General features: G+C 35.1%; 1 protein-coding gene across 5 annotated transcripts in view; it reads right to left on the reverse strand.

The window, feature by feature from the left end:
• Positions 1–11,866, reverse strand: part of LOC149807559 (uncharacterized) — a 108,293-nt gene that overhangs the window by 69,661 nt on the left and 26,766 nt on the right. For 4 of the 5 annotated variants that reach the window (XM_089967811.1, XM_089967801.1, XM_089967792.1 and 1 more), the window contains exons 1-2: positions 4,237–4,367; positions 3,316–3,475 (exon numbers count right to left, since the gene is read on the reverse strand). The gene's annotated coding sequence lies outside the window, so the exon portion shown is untranslated. Of the gene's footprint in view, positions 1–3,315; positions 3,476–4,236; positions 4,368–11,866 lie in introns of those variants that run through there. The other variant, XM_089967784.1, reaches the window with a different exon arrangement.

The raw sequence follows: 11,866 nt of genomic DNA on the forward strand, positions 1-11,866 counted from the left end.
GGAAATGAAAAGAAGAAGGGAAGAAAGTGAGAAGGAAAAGGAGGAAAAGACTGTGATGGTGAAGAAATTCAAAAAACAGAGAGAGTGAACAGTGAGACAGAAGAAGTCTATGAACTTTTTAAAGTGCTTTGTTGTGAATTGTGAATTGGATTGTTAATATTTATAAAAGAATAAATTTGGTATAAAAGGTAAGTGTCTTTGGGTTTTGATTTTAAAATAAGAAGCTATACTCACGCACTCGTACACAGACACGTACTATAGGGGTAAAATTGGATGTTTATTGAGTTATTGGCAATTGAAAGTCTATGTCTTTTCGAGAGATAGGAGTGGCTCTGATGATGATGATTTGGTTGAAATCACTAAGGGTGGTACGGTAGGCTCAGTCACAGAGTTGGAGTGTTTAGCTCGGGAAGGTCGTATTCTCTTCGGTCATAATAAAGAAGTCTGATACATTTGTTTCAGACTTCTTAACTCTGCTAAAATATCTAACAGTACCGTGACCGTTTGACTTTCACACCCTTGTTTCTTTGCTGCTTCTTGTTGTTGTTGTTGTTGATTTTTCTTACCTCTTCTTCTTGCTGCTATTGCTGTATGAGAAAAGCTTGTTCCGCTTCCTTTTGCTGTTGTATAAATTTCTCCAATTCTTCTTTCTGTCTCTGTCTAAAATTCTCCACGTGCGGTAATGAAGGAGAAGGTGACGAAGGTTCCGGAACAAATTCTTGCGAGGTAAGAAAATCCACAAAATCCCAATTCACCTCTTCTGAAAGTAAGTCCGGGTTCCCTTGGGTAGTCTCCACGGCTGGTGCACTCCAATTTATCGTTTTCTGAGTTCACGTCATGTTGAAAAACTGTCGCATGGATTGACTGCACACAGGCGCTAGCGAATCTATATAGGCTATGTGACGTCACGGACTACTCTCTTCGGATTGGACGTGGACTGACTGAATTTTGTAACGCGTGCTTGGATTGGTTAACCAACTCAATCCGTTTCAATCCTTCCTCTCCCTATAAATAAGCGCAGTTCACTGCATTCCTTCACCTGTTCTCGGCACCCCAACATGTGAACTGACGTACAATCTTCAACTCTTGTGTCTTCCATGATGTTCCGGACGGACATACCGATGTATGTCCGATCCAACTGGACAGTTGTCCACAGGACAGACACCAGCCTGTAGATGCGAAGAATACATGTGGAAAGGCAAGGATGCCTAAAAAGAGTCTTAATATATGGCCCTGCAGTCAGGCGCAGCTTGAGGACAAGAAGAAGACCAATGCGGTGCCCTCTGTGTTAATATACCCTTAATATTAACGTAAACCCAAAGGCCCTTTTCAGGGCCACTCCTATATCTCGAAAAGATCTTGACTTTCATTGACTACCCCCCCCCCCCATTTTTTTTTTAAAATAGAGACCCCTCCCTGTTTATATTTTTCCCATGTTCCACTTCCATCGACCCATCTGGTCGGGACCTTATTAAAATAGGGTCCCGACCCTGTTCCATCTAAATTGGCGCTAGACAGTCCCACGATATATTCCCATGTTAAATTCCCCTTGTCCCTAGAGTGGATATTTTTTTCTCCCATGTTAAATTCCCCTTGTCCCTAGAGTGGATAGTTTTTTCTCCCATGTTAAATTCCCCTTGTCCCTAGAGTGGATATCCTGTGCTTCCCATGTTAAATTTACATAGTCCCCAGAGTGGATATACCCCATTTTATCGTTAAAGTATTATTCAAAGAAATTAAAATGTTGCTAACTAAAGTACGTTATTTCCTGTGTCAGATATGCATCCTGGGATTGGAGTTAAAATCACCCATAGGAATAACGGAACCATACACTGTGTACATATTTAAATGGTGTTGCAGGTTGTATTTTTGTTTCTTTCTTCAATATACTCAGAGAATAATTCAGTAGTTTGCCCATGACATTGTAAATAAACTTGAATGAAAAAGAATATTTAGGCCCTGGGCACTGATAGGCACTGCAACCGTAGTAATATTCTCTTTCTAAATCTACATTATTATATGTTTAAGAGTATCTTGGCGGGTGACTGGTTAGCTGTAAGTCTTTGGATTAAAAAGTTCGGATTATTGCTAGGTACTACAAGGTAACCATTGTTTATATTGTTTGCGTTTAAACTCGGATTGGATGTGGCAGGAACAAAGCCATGAGACATATTTGGTCTTCGGTTGAACACGTACCCAGAACCTCTTTGTTAGTTAGGACAACGAAAAGTACTTGCTAATGTACATGAAGAAAAAGGCCGTATCTTCTCTGGCCCATTTTGAATGGCATTGTTATTCAAAACGCTTCTCAAGCTGTATTCACAAGAACAGGATGCTCCAAGCTGCTAAGTTTCATTTGATGCTTATTTTTATTTTAAGTATCTCGATACGTAAACAAATTTAGTTGATTGATTGACTGAATATTTCAAATCTATCATCTATATGAGATGAGTGTCTTTGAGTGCAATAAGTTCCACTCACATGCAACTAATAAGACCTATTCAGCTTTTTAAGCATTGGCACACACTGGCTTTGCGAAAAATGGTACTGTGAAGCGGATTATTCGTCTGCGCATCTCCATTCTTGGCTGAAAGAGCTAGTATTAACAGTGTGTATGGATGAACATTGACACTGAGTCTGACTGCTTTGACACTGAATGTGACTGAACTTTGAAATTTATGCGATTGACCTATATATAGCACCTTCGGTGACATAAGCATGCCTATACTTATGCACGATTTTGCACCATCCAAATATGATAACACTCATGACTAGCTAATCTGGTATCTACCGATTCGTTAAAACAAGTATGTAGGCTTAGTTTCAACTCGGCTTTCTCCAAAAAAGGAAATTACTGCACTTACACGTTCATTCTGAGCTAACTATAACTCCGTGAAAACATTTTAGCCAGTACTTCAATCGTAATCACACAAATGGAAGAGTCACCGAAGTTCGTGCTGACAGTTACGTTTGTTATCGTCTACTATAAAAACGTTTAATCACGACTGAGCGATTACGCAGTTGTTTACGGTATGCACCATGGCTACATGAACAACGACAGTGCTTTTAATCAAGTATGACGTCACAAGCAAGACAACAATGTATAATAATCGATAATTCTATACCAACGAAAACAGTGTATACAAGTCGAATATTGTATAACAGGTAGAAAATTGAGAAATACTGTATCAATTTAGCATTCCCTCATAAACTATGATGTTCTCGGACTCTGATAAGACAAGTCATTATCAAAACTACACGTTACATTCGTTGGTATTGCTGTACAAGGTACACATCGAAATATCACAAACTTACCTGTGCCTTCTCCTTGCTGCCGGGTAATAATGTATAAGCTTTATATCTCAGCTACTCTGTCATTGCACGTTAGAACATCGTCACAGGTATGCAAATATATCTACATTGTAAAGTATGAGCCAAGATATATGCGTGTCGGTGTGCAGAATTATGACATAACCTGAAATAAAAAGGATGACAGTGACCTAATTAAACTAAACGGTCAAAGATAAATGGAACGATGTAATTAAAATGTTACAAAATGATATAAATTTATTCGATATCTCACAGTTTATTTTGAGATAACAACTGTAAACGAGCAGGATGTTCGATTATAAATAAAACATAAGAGTTTAAGTCGTATTTTCAATCCTCGTAATCCAATTAAATATTTGATTCATGTTTCGAATTTACTTTATTAATGTTTAATTTATTGGTCCCGTTTTGAAATTTTGCTCTGATCGAGACCTAGTGTTATTCTAAAATTGACATAAATAGTTTTACTTGTCCCATAAGTCTCAGATAAATAATATACAGCAAAACTTAAGTGTTGCTGTGTATGTAACAAACACAATGTATACTTTCAACAGGTATCAACATGAGGACTTAACTTTTGGTGTAGTACATATATCTGACCTGAATACTTTGTAAGGACATGAAACCGACACATTATATAGTTATTTATCAAGTCACTATTGTATTATTAATGGAGATTTGACTACACATTCCTCCACAGAAATGAAATGCAGTATATTTAATGACAATAACGTAATTGATAAGAACAAAGCATATGTCGAGGATATATATATATATATATATATATATATATATATATATATATATATATATATATATATATATATATATATATATGAGGAGAGCTAACACGGACAGGAAAAGCTAAACAAATATGGTGAAAATTAGGAAACTTTTATCGCCGACCTGGAATGAAGGATTGCAAAGTGATTGGAGTCCAAATTATCAACAAGTTCTTAGTATGGATCCCTGCTTCCTATGTTCCCTGCGTTGCACTCCGCTATACGAAGTCAGGCGAAAGCGAACGCCATATTGTCACGTGAACAAAATAAATGACTTCATATGGAGCAATCGAGTTAATCTAAACGCGGAACATTTATTCTTTTAATATTCTGTTGTAAACTTTAGTGATAATTTCGATTTGAACTATGACAGTCGTTATCTTATGTTCAGGCTTAATCATCAATTCTGTCGTATAATTATTTGTCCAAATATTCTTTCTAGCAGGAGAAGATGAAGGAAAAGGGCACACGCAACGATATTTTGCATAGCGTCATCTAAAAATTATTCATTCACCAATCGATTCCTTGATAAATTTTACGTCGAAATTGATATGAGGTTATGTACGACAGCCTAAATGTAGCCAACCATTAAGATAAAAATATCACCCCTCTTTTAGGCGGGGATGAGGGTAACGATTGTTTTGCAAATAGTGTACACTTCACCCCACGTCCTCTACAATGTTCTTGTTGCAATACATCATTGGATCAATTTTACATCGATATTGATATCTCGTTGTACATGAAACCTCAGACATTACCAAATATTAGGATCGAAATAGCAACTCTATTCCACAAGTGGGTCATTTTGACGATATTTGGTCAAAAATCGTATATTCCGACTGCATGATATAATTTGTAAAAGATTCCATTTACAATCAATTCCTTTATACCTTTTACATCAAAAATTAATTTAAGGCGACAGATGAGGGTTAGGGAAAGGTGCGTGGGGTGGGTTGTCTGGGTAAGGCATTAAATAAAACTACATATACATGCCAAAATTTGTGATTGAAACTTAATGGCATTAATTAACAAATTACACATCCACTTGTGTAAAGGAGACCTTTAATATTGTTGTATGTACAATTAATGTCAGCAGCATTATATATATATATATATATATATATATATATATATATATATATATATATATATATATATATATATATATCTGGATTCTAATCATTAGTTAGTTTCAAAATACACAGAATTGAACTTTGATACCTAGTGTCCATAGAAAGGATTTGTTTCATTACGAATTTTAATTTCGATTTTATAGAATGGGGTATCATCCTGGTTTCTACATCTATTCTATATTCTAAATTGCAAAGGTCATTGCCAACAGAAAAGACTCCAGTGCATGCAAAAAAGCAGAGACAGAAGTTTGTTATATTCGCTTTGCATTTACATTACCACTTAGGAACATTCTGTACTGATTCATTTTATCAAAGATTGAATGTCTTTCTTCAAGTATCGCCATCAAGACCTTGATTATGATTTTTATTGTGTCGATACCCACTTCTGTCTCTGATATCATACAATAATGAAATATTTTCTAAATTCGTATTTCTTTTATTTCACATGGTTTTTACATATGCAACGCATTAGTAATGTATGTGATTCTAATAAGTACTACTTTAAACAAAATATTTTAGACTGTTAATGCATGTGTAAAGTACCCATATTAAGAATTGAAGTGTACAATTGTGAAGTCTTCAATAAGTATTTCTGTTAACATTACACTGGTTATTCACTATAAAATGATAATTTATGGGATCTTAAAATATATATATTATTATTATTATTATAATGGGGTCCTTTAAAGAAAAATCATACAACTTATAATGTAAAACGGGAGTCGTAACGATGACAGAGTAACATAACTAAATTGGATTATTTTGATTTTGCATTTAACTGTACGTTTCTGATGTGCAGTCATATAAGTTACAGCTGTGTAGTCATTATCTGTTCTTATGTAGCATAATCATAGTGTTTATTAAAATTCTTAACATAATTGGAGTTTTTATATATGTTCAGGTGCTTCATGCAGATTAGAATATGCCAAGGTGAAATGCTTGCTCCCTTCTACCTGCTTGTAAAGCCTGTTAATAACGTTTCGCAGGGGACTGGAAGTTTCATAACGTTATACCCGAGTTGCGCTTTATCCAGTTTGATGGTTTTCTTTTCTCAGAATGTTTATGTACAGGTACATGTTGATGAACTTGTAGTAAATATGTAATCAGCATTATACTCCTATGATTGCTGTCAGAATCGATACAACTGTCGGCAATGGTAATCAATTATTCCTACAACATACCTTTGTAGGAATACATGTTATTATGAAAGGAAAATGATAAATCAATAAGTTATACCATCCGATAAATGCGTCAACATATATGAACATGTACCAGCTGGTGAATCAGAAAGACCACTTTCATGTGAAATCGTTCTTTGTTCATTAACTCGGTTGCTTCCTGGCAGTCAGTAGATTTACAAACAATATTTTCGTGGTAAAAAAATTTACATTTCAGTTTTTGGTATCACATATGTGATACAGTCTTTATGAGAATTAATATATCCATAAAATCAACCCTCTTTAACAGACCCAGATAAGCGTCACCCGTCTTGGAAAGAAGAATCTCAGCAGCAGCATCTCTATCACCGCAAACGACATATGTTTGCTTGCTAAACCCTGCTTTAACAAAACAATTTGCAGCACAACCGGTGGAAACATCAAGCCTCGTCTGATGAATCACGATTGTGGACAGGACATTTATTTCACGTTCTTTTTGTCAAAACTTGCCAAGTGTCATTAGATTAGAGCACGTCGATACTTTTACTTCGATTCCGTATATTTCTCATATTGTATCTTTGTGTATAAAGATAAACATTTTTTCTGACATGGGGATTTTCAGCTATTTTCACAACAGTCAGAATTTCGAAATGAACACAAGATAGGTTTATTTCAAGCTGGAGTCAATTCGTCAACACAGTTATATAACGATAGTAAAGGATATTACTAAATTATTTATTTACAAAAGGCAGAAATCAGAAACATTTATTGTATGCATTAATTTCATTGAACCAACAACACTTGATTCTAAAGTTCCAATTATGGCTGAGAGATGGTTTAGCCTTTGTTACCTGGTGCCTTAAAAACAAAGTGTTTGGAATACATAGTAATTAGGAATTTGATCGGCGAAATATAAGTGAAATGGTCTGGGAGAGAAAATTGTGCATCCAAGAATAAACTGAACAACCTTTATTGTAATACACTGTATGTTTCCAGACTAGGAGCAGATAAAGATGTGATTCACTGGCATAAGGACTTTATACAGTGTACTAGTGCTTTATTCAATAAAAAGAAATCATTTTCCACACTTCAAACGCCCTTTTTAAGAAGGACGTATCAATTTTTGGCGTTCGTCTGTACGTGTGTTCACATGCGTCAGTCCATAAACTGACATTTATTTGCCTGAATCGTACCTTCGTACAGCACTTCATAGAACTTACACCCATGTCAGCTAATAAACACCGAAAATTCCTCCAATAACGGAAATGCTTCAGTTCGCTAGGTACCATATCCAGTTTTCTATCTGGTTCGGCTTTTACATTTAACATGACTGCCACAACGGCCATTTTGAAAATCTTGTTTTTGCTTCTCCTCCTTCTCATAAATGGAAAGTCATATCGACATGGTGTTTTCACCATAAGACTAACTAGGGTATTTAGTTGGTTCTGCATAAAAATGGGATCGATCTGATGTCAAATATGGTTGCCACATTTAAAATCCTGAAAAGAATATTGTCATTAATTTTCTAGAATCGATGTTCAGTGAGAAATGGAGTTTTATGCAACACTTCTAATGATATATAGTGCATCCTAAATGTAAGTGCAGCCGATCTTATATTCACAATGACTATCACAATGGATAATTTGACATTCCCACTGCTCGGGAATAGCAGAGTTGGCATCAGCACTCAGCACTTAAGAGGAAGAAACGATCCTACCAAGAAGAGGGCAAGCCCCTTTGAGAGACTCGTGTTTTCTATGGGTTTTCTTTTAGTCTTTTCTTGTTGTCCTATTTGCTCGCTAATAACACAATACTTTATAATTGTAATATATTGTATGATTGTAACATAAATAATTAGTGTCATTCATTTTAGGAATCTACAATTATCAGGGTCTGAAAATTTGAAATAACGCATGTACATCACAAACCTTGTGATAAAGCAAATATATCTATATATTATCTTATTAGCGCTGATGAGAATCTATTTGGTAATTACGAATATGGCAATATTGAACAATTCGAACAAACAATGTTTGCCAGAAGAAGACCTGATGTTTTGTTCGTGGATAATAATTATCTAAGGGACTTTGGTGGAAAATGTTGAAGGAAAACAAAAGTGCGCATTATTATATTAACGAATGAGTACAGTTCATGCTTGTGTCTCTAAGCCATAAATACAATGAAGATGTAAGCAAAGGCCCCATCTTTAGAGCCAAACATTCACTGGATTTAAATATGGGATTAATAATCTAATAAATTGGGTTGATTTCGTTCATCACATTTTTGTCAGCTCTTTCGCCATTTCGTAGTAGATCTTGCTTATGTTTACAAATCTTAGTCTACATTGATCGTATCTTCACTTTATACTTGAACACATTTTTTCTTGGTGGAGTCGACTATGTTAGAAGCACGGGCGTGAAGGAAAACATCCATTGGTGAAATACGCACGAAGAATAGAATGCAGATCTTGAGGAATCATTATTTCCCAAACGACGACGAAGTGTTCTCAGAGAACTAAATCTTACCTGTTCTTTTATATTTGGCACACCCAGTCAGCTTTGTAACATTCATGATCTGTCTTGCACTTTCGACTTAGAAGCATCAGCCAGAGCAGAAGACGACGAGAACAGAGAAGTAGAAGTGTCCTTAGAAACGAGTTTCCATTTTTTCATCAGATGGAGAAGCACTTAGCTTAAACCTTCTTTAGCAGGCATAACCACTAACACATAAAGGGAGCAGCGGGTAGTAGATGTCGGTGTGCTGAAGCAACAGTAGAGGTTTATGTGAGGATGAAGAAGTCGTTTTAGGTTTCCTTCTTGGAAGAAACGTATGTGTGGTGATAACTCACTGCCACTTTTCATTTTTCTTTCGTTCTTTACTATTTTATTTTGTTTGGGTTTTTTAGAGTTGACTACGCTATTATGGTTCATCTTATGCTTAGCAAAGCAAGGTTGCCTTTGATGACGAATGTCATTGGCATACTGTAAAAGTGAAACATAGTAGCACTTTTCTGAGACTGGTTTATAAGAAATGAGAAAGCACTTATACTTTTTTCTCGACTGAACTCATACACTAGTCAATTTGGCAATTAATTCGTTTAAAAACGTATTAATCAACTATGTTTTAAATCATTTGATTGACTTTTTCCCATTTGGTGTAAAGCTCGGTGTAGAATTGGCACTTTTTCTTTCTTCCATGATCAAAGCATAAAATTAGATCTTCAATCAGTTCGTCCATTCACACTAAAATCGATGCCGCACTGATGGAAGAAGACATGGTTTCAAGAACTTTATACTCATGATGAATTTTGTCTGGGTCATAATTTTTGCGAGAATAAATACTCTTATACTATTGAAATATCAATTTTCAAAAACTCAAGAAACGACATTTTTGCATTTCACTTAAATCTGTAGCAAGCAGTGATAAATGCTTTCTCGTCCTTTTAATTGTAGATTCCTAATGCGCTCCTGCAAAATAGTCATTCACATCAGTGTCATTTTGATGGAATAATCAAACCTTTGCTAAATTGTGTCGGACAGTAAACCATATCAAAGACACGAATGATAACCCCACATGCAACACATCGTAAAAGAGTTTAGTCTTAAAGTGCCATACCAGTGTATATAAAGTAAATACAATTCAATATTATTTGAATAGAAAATCAAGTCTGGAAGCGGTATAAAAAAACCGGATGAAAAAATTCGCCATAATAACTGAGAAATACGCTCAGGCGTGTTTTCGAAAATAATACACATCGGATCAATTTTATCGCTCGGTAATTTCCGGAGTGTGTAGATCGCCTGACGTCATATTTTGAACACACACATTACTTCCGTTTCTATTGAAACATAAACAAAGCACTTGTTCCGTTCCATATTAGCTAGTTTGAAAAGTTTAATCATCACAATTATGCCAAGAGGGGATCGTAGAGGTACAAGCAAGGGCAGCGGGGTCAGGTGTGTTACAGCAAATTGTTGGAATTCAAATGCTGATGGGTTTTCCATGCCTTCCTTTCCGAAAGACCAGGCACTTCCTCGCAGGTGGACAGATTTCGTAACAATCAAAAGAGCAAACTGGGATGGTCCGACTCAGTTTTCTGCCCTCTATGTTCTAATCCTTTTTGTTCACACAAGAATGCTTCCCATTTAGGTATAAATTTGATGTTGAGCATATGGGTAGGGCACCAAAAGAAAGTCAAACTCATTGATGCTGCTGCTCCGTCATTCCACTGAGTGAAGGAAACTGACAACCAAGCCAAGGTAACTGCAAATGTATCAGAAACTTCAACACCAAAGCATCAGCTGTGTAGGCTTGAAATGTTGTCACCATCAGAGTTAGTAACTTGTTAAGTGTCACCACCAAAGAAAGTAAGAAGGGGCTATTCAAAGAGAGAAGTTGCAAGGGTGAGTTTTTAATGACATATACCATATTATATGTATGATATTCAACAGATCAGTCACTGTAACATTTTCATTTCTACCCTATAGAACGTTTTTCATAGTTTTCAAAACAAATGCATTAAATATCTAATCAATCAAGAACTGAGATATAAACAGTGGATAAATAGTCACAATTTTCATGTTGACTTCAACTTTGTCTGACCATGTGAATAGAAAAATCTTTCTGCTGGTAAATTTAGAAGACCTACATATATTTTTCATTGTCGGACAAATGTGTGAATCAGATTACATATAGATATTTACAAACGTGACGAGGTTTATTCCCATCCGCAATGAATAAAATTCTGAATAACACAAAATGTAGAAATTTTACAATACTATGTTATGATTTTTTTCAGTGGTGTTGGTGTTGTCATGTTCAACAATTTTTCAGTCGTATCTTGGCAACAATCATTTAAGTCCATCAAGTTTTTCAATTAGTAGATTTATTTCTTATTGATCAATGATATTTGGTATGCAAAAGCATCTTATGGAGCAGATGTTATATAGGTATGTGACTTTATTTAACTGTATTGGTCTAGTAATTTATTGAATTTAGATACATTTTTGTTAGTGCACACTTTAATTTTCATGCTAGATAGCAAAAAACCAAGCTTTGGTGAATATATTTTATAACTTATAGGATCTAAAGTATTTGACAAGCTTGAAGAGATTGTGACAGCAGACAAATGAAAACAATATGTACCAATGCTGTCATCTGGACCACAAGCTTCAGGGATACAACTCTGCGATCAATTATTTTGCATCAAAGATGACTGGTTTCTCCTATCATGGAATGCTTTCAAGGTAAAGCTTAAATTATTGCACACAAAAATTCTGATTCAGGTTTTTCAGTGTTTTATTTATAGTCCAGTATGTTCATATTCAAATTAAATCATAGATATCAAGATCTGATCTTTTGATATCCTACAATGTAAAATTGTATAACAGTTTTTAGTGTTTTGGAATGTTTGTAAATAAAGTATCTATAAAAATAAATTATCTGTATTCTGATAGAATGATAT

Source organism: Sinohyriopsis cumingii, chromosome 1 (genome assembly GCF_028554795.1).
Source record: "Sinohyriopsis cumingii isolate HCF-2022 chromosome 1, ASM2855479v2, whole genome shotgun sequence".
Taxonomy (NCBI): domain Eukaryota; kingdom Metazoa; phylum Mollusca; class Bivalvia; order Unionida; family Unionidae; genus Sinohyriopsis; species Sinohyriopsis cumingii.